This window comes from Leiobunum rupestre, chromosome 5 (assembly GCF_980474605.1).
Source record: "Leiobunum rupestre chromosome 5, qqLeiRupe1.1.hap1, whole genome shotgun sequence".
NCBI lineage: Eukaryota > Metazoa > Arthropoda > Arachnida > Opiliones > Sclerosomatidae > Leiobunum > Leiobunum rupestre.
The window spans coordinates 42,146,061-42,162,443 of record NC_143388.1 but is presented as its reverse complement, the minus strand read 5'-3'; the positions used below and the strand labels follow the sequence as shown (position 1 = coordinate 42,162,443).

The 16,383-nt window shown below is 36.6% G+C and overlaps 5 non-coding genes across 5 annotated transcripts; all 5 read left to right on the top strand.

Annotated features, from left to right (window-relative positions):
* Positions 1-6,813: 6,813 nt before the first annotated feature.
* Positions 6,814-6,885, top strand: TRNAA-CGC (transfer RNA alanine (anticodon CGC)). The gene has a single exon. It is a non-coding gene; the product is annotated as a tRNA-Ala (tRNA).
* A 70-nt stretch (positions 6,886-6,955) lies between these two features.
* Positions 6,956-7,027, top strand: TRNAA-CGC (transfer RNA alanine (anticodon CGC)). The gene has a single exon. It is a non-coding gene; the product is annotated as a tRNA-Ala (tRNA).
* Positions 7,028-7,239: 212 nt separating this feature from the next.
* Positions 7,240-7,311, top strand: TRNAA-CGC (transfer RNA alanine (anticodon CGC)). Its single transcript has one exon. It is a non-coding gene; the product is annotated as a tRNA-Ala (tRNA).
* Positions 7,312-7,381: 70 nt separating this feature from the next.
* On the top strand, positions 7,382-7,453 carry TRNAA-CGC (transfer RNA alanine (anticodon CGC)). Its single transcript has one exon. It is a non-coding gene; the product is annotated as a tRNA-Ala (tRNA).
* Positions 7,454-7,523: 70 nt separating this feature from the next.
* TRNAA-CGC (transfer RNA alanine (anticodon CGC)) lies at positions 7,524-7,595 on the top strand. Its single transcript has one exon. It is a non-coding gene; the product is annotated as a tRNA-Ala (tRNA).
* The last annotated feature ends 8,788 nt before the right edge of the window (positions 7,596-16,383 follow it).

Genomic DNA, 16,383 nt, shown 5'->3' with positions numbered 1-16,383 from the left:
GATCGCTAAGCCTTGCCCAATATGAGCCGGAACAACTAAAATCACTTCCAGCCATCTCAGAACTATCACCCGCAATGATTCTCCATCGCGGTTACGAATATTGAGAGCGGATGTTTCACCCTATCGGTCCTCCCCCTCAAATCTCTACCTTCTACTTCTGGCTCTGGCTCAAGAGACGCCTCAAACTACGCGTCATACCTCTCTCTTCCTCTCTGCAATGCTAGTTTCTTTCCTCACCCCTTCCTCTCAATTTTCTCCCTCTTTTATAAAAGACATATAGTTTTGAAACAATTGGAAAGAAGAATTTCCAAGAGGAAACTTGGGTTGATCAAGACTTTCCGACGGTAATAAGAGCTACCATAAGTGTATAATATTTTACATGTGTGACACTTCCTATTCTTCTCGTCCCAAAATCTTATTACATAAGTATGACACTTCCAATTCTCATCGTGCAAAAGTCTAACTGAGAGCTATTCACAAAACGGACTGCATTACGGGCTTCGTCGCGGTTTTGCGTCCGCTTACTAACGCGTCACACGTAGCCTTTGACTGCTCCTCGCTAGGGGGAGATTTTCTTCAGCTAGCTCTCAGTAAAATATTCCCCAAAGTGACAAACTTATGGAACAATAATATTATAGACTTATCGAGCTACCAATGGACTGCAATGAAAAAGATGGTAAAACACGTGAAAAGGTAGAAAAGTCAGCAATGAAAAAAAAAAAGCTAAACCCTAAACAAATTTAAAGAAATTACAAAACGTACGTGTTACTCGTACCAATAGGTCTTCGAATAAAAACTAATTAAAAAGTAATGAAAATAGCCAGATTTCCCAACGGTAGATCAGTTTCAACCTAGTTGGGGCTTATCAGTACCGTGCGGGAAATCTGGCTCGCGACAAACACACCAAAAAGAAGAAGCTAAACCTAATCAGGATATAGTGATTTATAATAAAATAAACCGAAAGTCAAGTTAATAAGAACCCCCATAAGTATATAATATTGTTCCATAAGATTGTCACTTTGGGGAATATTTTACTGAGAGCAAGTAACGGAGTGACGTCATCACAAGAAGAAAATCTCCCCCTAGCGAGGCGCTGTCAGAGGCTACGCGTGACGCGTTAGCAAGCGGACGCAAAACGGCGACGAAACCCATAATGCAGTCTGTCTTGTGAATAGCTCTCAGTAAAACCTTTGCGTGTGAAGAATATTAAGCGTCGCACTTTTGTAACAATATTATATACTTATGGAACCACCTTACAACTCGTAAATTTTTAAATTTCTCTAGGGTTAGATTGTTTGCCACTTTACATGATGGACTTTTCCACCTTGTCGTGAATTTTACCATTCAAGACTTTCCTTTAGGACCTTCTACTTGGATTGGACATTGACAGATAAACCACGTGTAATCCCTTTCTGAATAGCGTAGATGACACTAGTGGCGGATACAGAAAAAACTAAAGGGGGGGGGGGGCGCTAAATGACATCTTGAGCTATGGGTGTAATAACAAATCATCAAGTCACATGTAAAGCTTAAGCGTTCAGGGGGGGGGGGGCACCCCCATATGTATCCGCCACTGGATGGCACCGTAGAAAAATTAGGAAGGTATTGCTTACCTGGATGACAGTTGTAAATCATATAGACCACTTAGAACAGCAATAAACAATATTTTCCAGGCGGTGCTATGGTCTTCATAAGTCCGCCAGGGTCGTCAGCATTGCATTAGGGCAATTAGACTTTGTTAGTTAAACCCGAGGGGCAGATCACTCCGATGATTACTAGGACACCCTGGTATGATTAAATCATGATTAGATTAGATTAAAAGGAAATCTGTAGCTTTGGCTGTACCAATTTTAAATGATTAAATCGTGATTACATTTTGAATCATGATTATTAGAACAGCTTGCCCCTCGGTCAAACCAGAAGTTTATATTTAACAGACATCACCTACGTCACGACAATGACTAAAGAATTCACTTCACGAAAATGATCCAATTGAAGGACCATAGAATCAGCTCCTCCCCTTGCGAACTTCATAATAGCAGATCCCACTGATCAAAATTTAGAATTTTTAAGTCCTTGTCTGTGGTCCTTTATGAACAATACTTTTACAAAAGATATTAAATAATTTTGATAAAAATATGAATTACTCTTGATAAAAAAATATTATTTACTTTTGATAAAAATATTAATTATAATTTAAAAAAAATTATTATTTACTTTTGATATAAATATTAATTACCATTTAAAAAAATTATTATTTACTTTTGATAAAAAATGTTAAAGGGGAACGGCCAAGCTTTTCCAAATGTCGCCTTACTTGCATATCAAAGACCTTATTTTGTCTTGAAAAAATAGTTTTTGGCCTAAAAAGATGAAACGCAAAATAACGCCAAGTATTTGGGTTTGAATTTTCACCATCATCTTAAGGCGTATCGCCATCGCCACCACGACCTTAGCGAGCGATTGGCGAACTATCCTAATTTTTAAAATCGCGAAATTTGGGCTTAGGTCTCGGATAACTGGAACGCGCCGCGCGTGCAAAACTAATCTTTGGCGTCTTCAGCAGCGCGCGCTTTTACGTTGTTTTTCTGTCTCACCGATCTCTCCCCAGGTGTCGCGGCGGACGCGCGCTTTTCAATTTCCCGAAAATTCTTTATTTTATTAAAAATTAACCACTTAATATTTGTTTATGCGGTTTTCGCCATAAATTTTAGTTTTTAACGGGCTATAGGGCTATTTAACTGGTTAAAGCTTGACCGTTCCCCTTTAAATACTTTTGATAAAAAATATTAATTACTTTTGATAAAAAATATTAAATACTTTTGAAAAAAATATTAAATACTTTTAAAAAAAATATTAAATACTTTTGAAAAAAATATTAAATACTTTTGAAAAAAATATTAAATACTTTTGAAAAAAATATTAAATACTTTTGAAAAAAATATTAAATACTTAGACAAAAAATATGAATTACTTTGATAAAAAACATTAATTACTTTTGATAAAAAACATGAAGTACTTTTGAAAAAATATAAATTACTTTGATAAAAATATGAATTACTTTTGATAAAAAATATTAAATACTTTTGATAAAAAATATTAAATACTTTTGGTTAAAAAATAATAATTACTTTTAATTAAAAATATTAATTAATTTTACGAAAGATATCAATTAAATTTGATAAAAATATGAATTACTTTTGATAAAAAAAATAAATTAATTTGGTAAAAAATATTGGGAAGTCCAATAAGAACTTGGCAGCATGACGTAGATTCTACGTTACCCATACTTTTTCCAATTGGTGGCCATAACCAAAGGTCATGCTGCCAAGTCGCTATTAAAAACAAATTCTTCGGTTGCAAGAAAGATTTCAAGTATGATTTCCTTAACTTTTCATCTTGTATCTAAAATAACATAATAACAATAAGTATGACAATTACAAAAAAATATCAGAGATTTTCAGAGCTATTGTGCAATCAAGGTGTAGTACGGCACAGTGAACAATTATGCCCAAAGCCTATACTACTAAAAAGGACGATAATATACTACTTAGTTAGTTACTGACATACTTATTATTATTATTATTATGTTACTTATGGTTTCACATAAATAATTTTTTTTTCCGTTAAACAACGAGTCCATACTTATTTATATGGTGTTACCACAATTCGTACGTTTTGTAATTTCTTTAAATTTGTTTAGGGTTTAGCTTTTTTTTCATTGCTGACTTTTCTACCTTTTCACGTGTTTTACCATTTTTTGCATTGCAGTCCATTGGTAGTTCGATAAGCCTATAATATTGTTCCATAAGTTTGTCACTTTGGGGAATATTTTACTGAGAGCTAGTAACGGAGTGACGTCATCACAAGAAGAAAATCTCCCCCTAGCGAGGCGCTGTCAAAGCTACGTGTGACGCGGGAGCAAGCGGACGCAAAACGGTGACGTAGCCTGTAATACAGTATGTTTGTGAATAGCTCTCAGTGAAACTTTTGCGTGTGAAGAACAGGAAGAGTCACACTTATATAAAATTAATATACACTTATGGTGTTACTTATGCTAAAAGCAATGTTAATTTTGGGTAGATATCATGTCCGAAACCACGTGATACCACTTAAAAATACCACCCTTTATCAAATTGTATTATTGCCAAGTGGATAGGATTATAATTTTCTGTAAGTCACACGTTCATTTATTTCGGCCCGGAGCAAACAAAAACACAAAACAAAACAAGCATTTCCCACTTGAAAAGCCCTCGTCCATTCCGCCATGAGTGGAGAAAGAAGGGTAATAAGAATAGAAGATGTTTGAGGCTTTTTCGCAGTTTGTTTTAAAAGGGTTCGGGATGACATCATGACAAGCGACTTCCACAATGGATCCTTCGAAAGAACAGTGCTTGAAGAGAAATCGATGTCGTTTTAACGGTCTCTTTTCTATCGGAGCGATAATAAAGAAGAAACGCCAAGACAAAAGCGTCCGTCTACGGCAAATTTCGAGAATCTGACGCGCTGCGGAGAGAAAAATCTTCCGGCCCGAGGCATTTTCGCAATGCCGACGCCAAGAATCCGTGGGTGGGAAGACGAAATGGGGTGGACGCAATCGACAACGAATTAGCCCTTTCCCGTCGAATGAATGGGAAAACTTGACCCGTCCATTATATAGGGACACTCTTCGGCTATACACTGGATAAAACGAAGAGATTTCAGCGCCCGCGCTAAGCCTCGTTTTAGACGCTACGGGAAGGTCGAGACTTTCCCGCGCGACCCGGGGTTGGCTCGAGTCGGCGAACGGGGACAACGCTTCGAAAAGAGTTGGAACTTCGGCTTAGGAGGAAGCGACGCTATTTGTACCTGTACATCTACGAGGGAGAGACGAAGGTTTAAGGGTATCGGGTCAAGCGAGCCTCGCCGAGGACGGGGGTAAGATGGGGAGTATTTTGAGAGTGGAACGGTAAAGCTTTCGTAGCCTCTGGCGTCTCTCGGGCCGAGGCTTAAGCCGAGGCCGTGGACGCGGTGGAGTCTTCGTTTAGAGTTTTAGGACGTGAGCGGCGCGTTGGGGGAAAGAAAAGAGTTAAAGAGTGTAGAAATCAGTTTCTGGCGGGGCTTAAGAGAGACAATACGATTTGCGAAAAGGCAGAGTTTGGAGGGGTTAGATTGGCGGAGGGTGACTGGGCGCGGGTGGGAGAGAATCGGACAGATGGGCGCCGAGTGAGGAGGGTGGTAAAGAACGCGGTTGTCTTCGGAATTAGGAACGAAAGGGTTTGACAGCCGCCACAAAAGAGAAAAGAGAGTTCGAAAGGTAGAAGTCGCGTGGAGGGACCCTCTCCTTTTCATTATGAATTTGAATGGCGATCATCTCTAAGAAGAGCCAGAGAGGGGACAGTTCTTTTCTCGGAGCGGCTTCACCTTTAGCATTAAGGCTCTCCTGGCAAAACAATATTCAATTACAATCTGCCGATATACGTAGAACGGAGCGCCAGTGAGGTAGACGCGAAGAGAGATTGGTAATTTATTGAAGCTTAAAATCCAGTCAAGGCACGCCTGTCCGAGGGTTAAATCGAGATGGATTTTTCTTCTCCCACGAAAGAGGGATTATACAAGGCTAGTTCCTTTTATCCGGGAAAATGGGCAAAACTAATTAAAGAAGTATAAAACGCGAAATTTAATTTCCAAATTTCGCCTTAAGCAACGACGGATTTTTGGCCACCTAGAATTCGACGGAATTAGGACTTGGTGACTTTTGACTATGGCGAATTAAGTTTTTAAAAACCGGAAGGTAATATACGGGTAATCTCTTTAATCACGGTATTTTTCATTTTAATTTTTTTTAAGAATTAATTAAATTAAAAATGTATATATTTATACGAAATACTTTCATTATTTCTAATTAGGGATAATGGCTGTGTCGGGACGACGCGCGAGCATCAGGGTCGAAATTTTTCCAGGCACGAGAAGGGGAAGGAAATATGTCACCGAAGTGTACTTCAATGAATTCAGTAGAAGAATCCCGTAATTCTAAAGGAGAGTTTTCGGTTACGGCCACTGAATCAGTATAGCAGTTACATTTGGTATGCAAGCCTCAGCTCTATGTTGGGGATAGCGGCCAATGAGAAAAACTTGTAGTCAATGACGTCAATCACCACGCTAAAATTCAAATAGTTTTGGCGTTCTACGAATTATATCTAATTAACTACGAAACGGAAAGCAACGAAACTTTATAATTGGGTACTTTAAACGTAAGCGCTTCGTTTAAGAGGGAAGCATACAGTGGCCATTGTCTACTTTCGCGCTATTAAGTAATTAAGTAAATACGTTTTAATTCGGACCCCCGGAGCTAAACATGTTGGGCAAGTGCCCAAACTACCCTTTAGTTAGGACCTTATATCTAATCAAAATTATTTTAAGCACTAGAGGAAGGTTCAGCCTAATAAGTAAAATATAATTAAATTATGCAATTGTTAAAATAGAAACGTTCAGCTTGAACGAAAAAGAGGCTTTTACTGTATTATTTCCCCTTAATACCAAAATGAAGGCGGTAACGAATCATTTGCAACTTACTGTTTAATTTTTAGTAAAAATAAAGTATCAACCGATGGATATTCATACTGTTCACAAGACGCTACGTCACACACCACCAATTCGCTAAAACTAAATAATAAGTTGGCTGTACTCTTTACATTTTGCGGTTAGATTTCCCCCAACATTTTACACGGAGCTCGGGTTAGGCTTAGTGTTATCGGAGTTCAAACTGATTTTATTTTATTTTCGATCCTAATTAAATTAAAAATTATTGCAATAAAAGATAAATATCTATGAGGGGACTTAGCTCAGTGGTAGAGTGTTCGCTTCGCATGCGAAATGTCCCGGGTTCTATCCCCGGAGTCTCCATATTTTTCATTGATTTCCTTTTGTACCGTGTTTCCCGTTTCACGAAAAGAGAAATACCGTTCCTTAACAAGGGGACTTAGCTCAGCGGTAGAGTGTTCGCTTCGCATGCGAAATGTCCCGGGTTCAATCCCCGGAGTCTCCATATTTTTCATTGATTTCCTTTTGTACCGTGTTTCCCGTTTCACGAAAAGAGAAATATCGAACTTAGACGAGGGGATTTAGCTCAGTGGTAGAGTGTTCGCTTCGCATACGAAATGTCCCGGGTTCAATCCTTGGAGTCTCCATAATTTTCATTGATTTCCTTGTGTACCGTGTTTCCCGTTTCACGAAAAGAGAAATATCGTTTAGAGACGAGGGGATTTAGCTCAGTGGTAGAGTGTTCGCTTCGCATGCGAAATGTCCCGGGTTCAATCCCCGGAGTCTCCATATTTTTCATTGATTTCCTTGTGTACCGTGTTTCCCGTTTCACGAAAAGAGAAATATCGTACTTAAACGAGGGGATTTAGCTCAGTGGTAGAGTGTTCGCTTCGCATGCGAAATGTCCCGGGTTCAATCCCCGGAGTCTCCATAATTTTCATTGATTTCCTTTTGTACCGTGTTTCCCGTTTCACGAAAAGAGAAATATCGAACTTAGACGAGGGGATTTAGCTCAGTGGTAGAGTGTTCGCTTCGCATGCGAAATGTCCCGGGTTCAATCCCCGGAGTCTCCATATTTTTCATTGATTTCCTTGTGTACCGTGTTTCCCGTTTCACGAAAAGAGAAATATCGTTGCTTAACGAGGGGACTTAGCTCAGTGGTAGAGTGTTCGCTTCGCATACGAAATGTCTTGCGATCAATCCCCTGAGTCTCCATGTTTTTCATTGATTTCCTTGTGTACCGTGTTTCGCTTTTCACGGAAAGAGAAATATCGTTCATAAACGAGGGGATTTAGCTCACTGGTAGAGTGTTCGCTTCGCATGCATAGTTTCCCGTGTTCAATCCTCGGAGTCTCTATGTTTTTCAATGATTTCCTTGTGTACCGTGTTTCCCGTTTCACGAAAAGAGAAATATCGTTCAAAAATGAGGGGACTTAGCTCTGTGGTAGAGTGTTCGCTTCGCATACGAAATGTCTTGCGATCAATCCCCTGAGTCTCCATGTTTTTCATTGATTTCCTTGTGTACCGTGTTTCGCTTTTCACGGAAAGAGAAATATCGTTTTCGAAAGAGGGGATTTAGCTCAGTGGTAGAGTGTTCGCTTCGCATGTGAAATATCCCGGCTTGAATTCACGAAATGAAAATTACCGTGACTTTACGGGCGGATTTAGGTACGTGAAGCGTAGTGTCCCGGTTTGAATCCCTATAATCTGGTATGATTAGATTAAGTATTCTCAGATACTGTGGAATTTCCTACCTCTGTAAACGACGTCACTGCGGTATTTATGAAATGAAGCAATATTTTAAAGATAAAAAGCGAGATTTATTCTTGTAATATTTCATGTAAATTAAAAGTTCCAGCGCCCTCTTTGCGGAACGGAGAAAGATTAAAAAAATGGAGAAAAATGTCTCGTCTTTCATTGGAGGCGAAGAGATCGAAAATTTTTTAATTAAAAACTAGCTTAATTAAACAAAGAAGCGGCGTTCCTCGCCTAGAGTATCCAGATAGAACAGATTATACATTTTTTTGTTATTAAATTGTTCTTTCTGACTGTTTTTTTAATTTTCTCTCGTTAGCATTTATCTGCTTCCAAGATCCCTTTAATTTCCCTTCTTTTTCGGACCCTCCGCCCAATCTTTTTTCCCTCTGAGCATTTTATCTTTGGGCGAATTTCTACTGAGACGATTCACAGCTCTGCCTTGATATATTTTATCCCGTTTCGGGGCTACAAACCCCCTTCAGTTAATTAAGGAAAAATGTATTTTTACCGAGCCCCCTTTCGTGGTATTGTTTAGGGGAATATTTACAATTTGAGAATTTAAAAAGAAATGATTTTCAAAAATGAAAATGAAAAAGAGTAGATGTTTGTGAAGGGTATATTTACATAAGCTCAGTTCTCCTTTGAGACGTTGTGATCCTCTGATACGTTGCGATTCTACTATACGTTGCGATCATTTGGTACGGTGTGATTCTATGATACGTTGTGATCCGATGATACTTTGTGATCCTATGATACTTTGCGATCCTATGATATGTTGTGATCCTATGATAAGTTGTGATCCCATGGTACGTTGTGATCCCATGATACGTTGTGATCCCATGATACGTTGTGATCCGATGATACGTTGTGATCCTATGATACGTTGTGATCCCATGATACGTTGTAATCCTTTGATACGTTGTAATCCTTTGATACGTTGTGATCCCATGATACGTTGTGATCCCATGATACGTTATGATCCGATGATACGTTGTGATCCCATGATACGTTGTGATCGTATGGTACGTTGTGATCCTCTGATACGTTGTGATCCCATGGTAAGTTGTGATCCTATGTCACGTTGTGATCCCATGGTAAATTGTGATCCCATGGTAAGTTGTGATCCCATGGTAAGTTGTGATCCTATGTCACGTTGTGATACCATGGCAAGTTGTGATCCCATGGTAAGTTGTGATCCTATGTCACGTTGTGATCCCATGGTAAGTTGTGATTCCATGGTAAGTTGTGTTCCTATGTCACGTTGTGATCCCATGGTAAGTTGTGATCCCATGATACGTTGCGATCCCATGATACGTTATGATCCGATGATACGTTGTGATCCCATGATACGTTGTGATCCTATGATACGTTGTGATCCCACGATACGTTGTGATCCCATGATACGTTGTGATCCTATGATACGTTGTGATCCCATGATGCGTTGTGATCCCATGATACGTAATGATCCGATGATACGTTGTGATCCCATGATACGTTGTGATCCCATGATACGTTGTGATCCCATGATACGTTATGATCCCATGATACGTTGTGATCGCATGATACGTTATGATCCGATGATACGTTGTGATCCCATGATACGTTGTGATCCCATGATACGTTATGATCCGGTGATACGTTGTGATCCCATGATACGTTGTGATCCTATGATACGTTGTGATCGTATGGTACGTTGTGATCCTCTGATACGTTGTGATCGTATGGTACGTTGTGATCCTATGATACGTTGGGATCGTATGGTACGTTGTGATCCTCTGATACGTTGTGATCCATTGGTAAGTTGTGATCACATGGTAAGCTGTGATCCTATGACACGTTGTGGTACCATGGTAAGTTGTGATCCCATGGCAAGTTGTGATCCTTTGTCACGTTGTGATCCCATGGTAAGTTGTGATTCCATGGTAAATTGTGATCTTTTGTCACGTTGTGATCCCATGGTAAGTTGTGATTCCATGGTAAATTGTGTTCCTATGTCACGTTGTGATCCCATGGTAAGTTGTGATCCCATGGTAAGTTGTGATCCCATGGTAAGTAGTGATCCCATGGTAAGTTGTGATCACATGGTAAGTTGTGATCCTATGTCACGTTGTGATCCCATGGTAAGTTGTGATCCCATGGTACGTTGTGATCCCATGGTAAGTTGTGATCCCATGGTACGTTGTCATCCCATGGTAAGTTGTGATCCCATGGTAAGTTGTGATCCCATGGTAAGTTGTGATCCTCTGACACGTTGTGATACCATGGTAAGTTGTGATCCCATGGTAAGTTGTGATCCCATGGTAAGTTGTGTTCCTATGTCACGTTGTGATCCCATGGTAAGTTGTGATCCCATGGTAAGTAGTGATCCTATGTCACGTTGTGATCCCATGGTAAGTTGTGATCCTATGTCACGTTGTGGAATTTATTCTATAGACACACCGTTTGTTGCGCTCCCATTACGACCTTATAACGGAAATATTACATTTACGCCGGAAATGTAACTTCTCACGTATTCCATGTTCACCTGAATACTTTATGGATATAAACAGGACTAGCCTGTTCTCATTTTGAGCGATTTCTGTCATTTTGAGCGAATTGAACGTTAAAATATATTTTTCAAAGAGCGCAAAACGGAAATGAAAGGAGTGAAAATTTTGACGCTCAAAAATTCACGAATGCTAGCGGATATCAAACGAGCTGAGCGGGTATTTAACATAAGTGGCCCATCACTTGTAATGTACAATTAGAAAATAATACTTTTCTCAATTCAAAAATGTCTCCGAATATAAACATTTTCAAGTTTTATTTTAGTTTCAAACCTGTTTCTTTTGTCGGTGTATTTTTTAAATATAAAATTATTGGTTCTCAATTCAATGCTGAATTCTATCGAGAATGTATTTATTTTAAGGCTGGGTGAATAACCGAATCCTCTGAATAATTCGGTCAAAAATCGAGACTAATAACCGAATTAACTGAATAATTCGGTCGAAAATCGAGACTAATAACCGAATTAACTGAATAATTCGGTCGAAAATCGAGACTAATAACCGAATTAACTGAATAATTCGGTCGAAAATCGAGACTAATAACCGAATTAACTGAATAATTCGGTCGAAAATCGAGACTAATAACACCGTCGCGATTTTCGTTTCAAGCCTCTTTTAGTATTGGATCGAATATCGAATAACATTTCTATTATTAATTAATTGTCGAATATTCGGTAAATATTCGGTAATTATTGAGTAAATATTTGGTAATTATTCAGTAAATATTTGCTAATTTTTTCGGTAAATATTTGGTAATTATTCAGTAAATATTTGCTAATTTTTTCGGTAAATATTTGCTAATTTTTTTCGGTATATATTTGGGAATTATTCATTAAATATTTGCTAATTTTTTCGGTAAATATTTGGTAATTATTCAGTAAATATTTGCAAATTTTTTCGGTAAATATTTGGTAATTATTCAGTAAATATTTGCTATTTTTTTCGGTAAATATTTGGTAATTATTCGGTGAATATTCGGTAATTATTCGGTAAATATTTGGTAATTATTCGGTAATTATTCGGTAAATATTTGGTAATTATTCGGGAAATATTCGGTAATTATTCGGGAAATATTCGGTTATTATTCGGTAAATATTCGGTAATTATTCGGTAAATATTTGGTAATTATTCGGGAAATATTCGGTAATTATTCGGTAAATATTTGGTAATTAATCGGTAAATATTCGGTTATTATTCGGTAAATATTCGGTTATTATTCGGTAAATATTCGGTAATTATTCGGTAAATATTTGGTAATTATTCGGGAAATATTCGGTTATTATTCGTCGATTATTCGGGAAATATTCAGTAATTATTCGTCAAATATTCGGTAAATATATATATATATTCCCACCTCCCCAATCGGTCTGTGCTATCGCATAGCTGTCTATGCGAAGTGAGAAGCCAAAACCTGTTATGGGGAAGAAATTTCTATGGTAGAGGTCTCACTTGGCGGTTTACGGCTAGGACGTCGGTGCCCAATGAACTTAAAATAAAATAATTTATAGGGCAGTTGGCTCACAGCAGATACTTTTTATTTACGTCATAGGTCACCTATGACGTCATTATATAATTCGGTTCTACAATTTAGATGGGGTGGCGGAGTGATTAGCACATTCGACTCGAAGAAAGAGGAGCCGGATTCGATCCCAGCGTATGGCACTGGGTGAAAACTCGGAATAACTCCTTCCGCGTTGAGTTTGCGAGTTCTATCCTCTATGGTTTAAGGGGTTTTCCCCCGGCTCTTCGGTTTCCCCTTCCATAAAAACTTGTTGAGGTTAACAGTAATAGTTAGTGTAGGGAGCTGTCGGCTCGCGTGGCATGAAGGGCTTGACACCACCCTCCTACGCATTGTAACCCGGCCACCTGAATTGACGGCTTTAATAGTCGCTTCATGACTTAGGACTAAGGTGGTGCCTGTGGTATTAGCCTAGCGGATTATTATTATTATAGTAAAATTTAAAATACTTCAACTATTAAACCTGTTACTCGACCAAGGTAGTATTTGCAATAAGCCTAACTATTCGGTATTTGGTTCTAAAACAACTATTCGTATAAATAACTTAAAAATAATTTGAGCGCAACGGTAAATTAAAGAAAAGTTTTTAAATGAATCTTCATTAAATTTAATTAATAAAAACCCAATTAAATTTAGTTAATTCTTAAAATAACATTGCTACAGAATCAACTTTTAAAAACACATTGAAGTATAATAGGTAATTTAAATCAATGATTTATTTTAAAAAGTCACTTTATTTAAATCCCAATTTAAATGAAGATTTAAATTTAATTGATTTGAATTGAACAACCATCTATGGACCATAATAAAGATAAATTACGTGAAAATGTAGAAAGGTCCATAATAATAAGGGGCAAAAAAGTTTTATCATTACTTAAAATTTGTTAGGATTGAGGCTTTTTGCCCTCTTTTTATTATGGACCTTTCTACCTTTTTTGCGAAATTTAATTGCACTCGACCAATATCTCCTAAATTAGCATTCCGTTGCTATGCAACGCGTTTTGAAATTTATAATGCTTAGTTTTTGTTAGTATTTCGTAAGTGTTATCATTACTTTAAATTTGTCAGGGTTTAGCTTTTCGCGTAATTTAACTCACCTTCTGACAGTCGGTTTAAAATGAATTCAGATTAGTTTCGGGTCTAAACTATATCTAGTTTGCATTTTGTCCAAGAGGCAGGTCACTATCATAATTATTAAGACACCCTCCAGAGACTGAATCAGATTAAATCATGATTGAATCAAGGTTAAATAGAATTAATCGTGGTGAAAATGGTTAAATCAAGATTAAATAGATGAAATCATGATGAAAATGATTAAACCAAGATTAAATAGATTAAATCATGATGAAAATGATTAAATCATGATGAAAACGATTAAATCAAGAATACATAGATGAAATCATGATGAAAATGATTAAATCATGATGATAACGATTAAATTACGATGGAAATGATTAAATCAAGATTAAATAGATGAAATCATGATGAAAATGATGAAATAGATTAAATCACAATGAAAATTATTAAATCAAGATTAAATAGAGAAAATCATGATGAAAATGATTAAATCATGATTAAAATGATTAAATCATGATGAAAACGATTAAATCATGATGAAAATGATTAAATCAAAACTAAATAGATTAAATCATGATGAAAATGATTATACCAAAACTAAATAGATTAAATTGTGATGAAAATGATTAAATCATGATCAAGACGATTAAATCATGATGACAATGATTGAATAGATTAAATCATTATGAAAATGGTTAAATCATGATGAAAACGATTAAATCATGATGAAAATGATTAAATAGATAAAATAATTATGAAAATGATTAAATAGTAATGAAAAGGATTAAATTATAATGAAAATGATTAAATCATGATGAAAATGGTTAAATCAAGATTAAATAATGATTAAATAGGTTAAATGATTAAATCGTTATTGAAATGATTAAATCATGATGGAAATGATTAAATCATGATGGAAATGATTAAATCATGATTGAAATAATTAAATCGTGATTAAATTTGTAATAATTTAATTAATGTTAACGTTAATGTTAATTATCTGATATCTAAATTATCACAATAATTTAATCGGTTCAGAAAACGCAACTCTAATCTGAGAACCGGTTGGAAGCACTAGTCACGAAAACGCTTAAGCGCGAGTAAATTTTTTTCCTTTGCAAGAAACTGAGTGGATAGAACGAGGCTCCGCCCACCTCTTCCGTGCGGCCTCCTGTTGGGCAGCTTCCCAACACGCACTCTCTTCGGCGTCTCCAAACAGATCTTCGTTCTCCTCCTAAGAAACTCCGCGTCTTGCCTTCTTCTTGAGGCCATGCGCGCGCGGATCGAACTCCGGAGGCGCTGACCCCTCCTTCAAGATTCTTCTCCTGCGCTCTGCGAAGACGAATCAGATTCTCCTCACAAAAAAAAAATTTACCATCACCCTACAAGAAATCGGAAAAAAGTTCTATGGACTTTCTTAACATTAAGTTTAATGGTTGACTACTTACGTATAAAAAAAACTAAATTTTAGAAATTGACAACTTTATTTACGTAATAAAAGCAATTTAAAACATATTTTTAGTGTTGTAGGTCGGAAAATACTCCGCGGAAAATGACCTAGGGCTTTTTTCCGGAAAAATTTCCGTATTTTTCCGAAACAAAATTAACAACACTATTTTCATACGTTGTTATTGACTAAAAACTTGTTGAGGTTAACGGTAATAGTTAATGCAAGGAGCTGTTGGCTCGCGTGGCATGAAGGGCTAGCCACCACCCTCCTACGCATTGTAACCCGGCCACCTGTTTAAAGGCATTAAAACTCGCAAGATGACTTGGACCTAAGGTGGTGCCTTGGGTATTAGCCTTGCGGATTATTATTATTATTATTATTACTAAAAACATATTTTCAAAACAACTAGTTTTACGTCAGACCTGAATAATCAGATTAATTATTATTATTATTATTATTATTAATAATAATAATAATAACAATAATCAGCTAGGTTAATACCCAAGGCAATACCTTAGGCCTAAGTCATCAAGAGACTTTTAAAGCCATTAGTTCAGGTGGAGGGTGGTGAAAAGCCCTTCACGCCACGCGAGCCAACAGCTCCCTACACTCACTATTATAGTTAACCTCGACAAGTTTTTAGACTAGTGGTCGTCGTCAATAAAAGTTTATAAAAATATGTTTTTAATTGCTTTTATTACGTAAATAAAGTTGTCAATTTCGAAATTTTTGTTTTTTTTCTTAACATTCTTATGGAGATTTAAAGAAAGTTTTCTATATTTTATAGTACGAAAACCTAAAGAAAAATCACCAAAAACTCTATAGATTCTATAGAAATGAAAGGTAATTTTTGTATTGGATTCAGATTAAAATTCTTTAGCATTTTCACTAATTTGTTTATCCCAGTTAGTATTTTAATTGTTCATAGCATTATTTGCTACGTAAAACCTGTTTTTATTAGGATAAAAATATAAATATTATGGCAGTAAATTTACCGATTTATAGGACTGTTATAGAATTCAAATATCAGTAGGATATATTTTTAGTACCTTTCATTAAAAAATTAAGAAAATATAGAAAAAACTCATAGTATGATTTTGTAAAACAATTTCAAACTTATAAATCAATATATATAAACTTTAATTTAATATTTAGTTTGATCACAGACCACCTACAGCATGTTTCACTGGTATTAATTTAAAAAAATGTATGTCTCGTATGTGATGCGGCTTTTTAAGAGCGCGCCATCTTACGGCAAGTAGAGGCAATTATAAAGGTACAAAAAATGTATTGTAGAAGCTGACTCGCGCACAAATTTTTTAATTTTATTTCGTAAAATAAAGAGTTTTCACGCGCTATTTTCTGTTTGCTTTCAAAAAAGCTGCATCACTTTTGAGACACCCTTTTTTCAAGGTTGATGCAAGTCCATCTTGTGGTAGGTGGTCTGTGTTCCTATCGAGACCTGGTCGGGGGGATAAGGGTGACACTTATTTGCTGTCTTCGGCAACTTT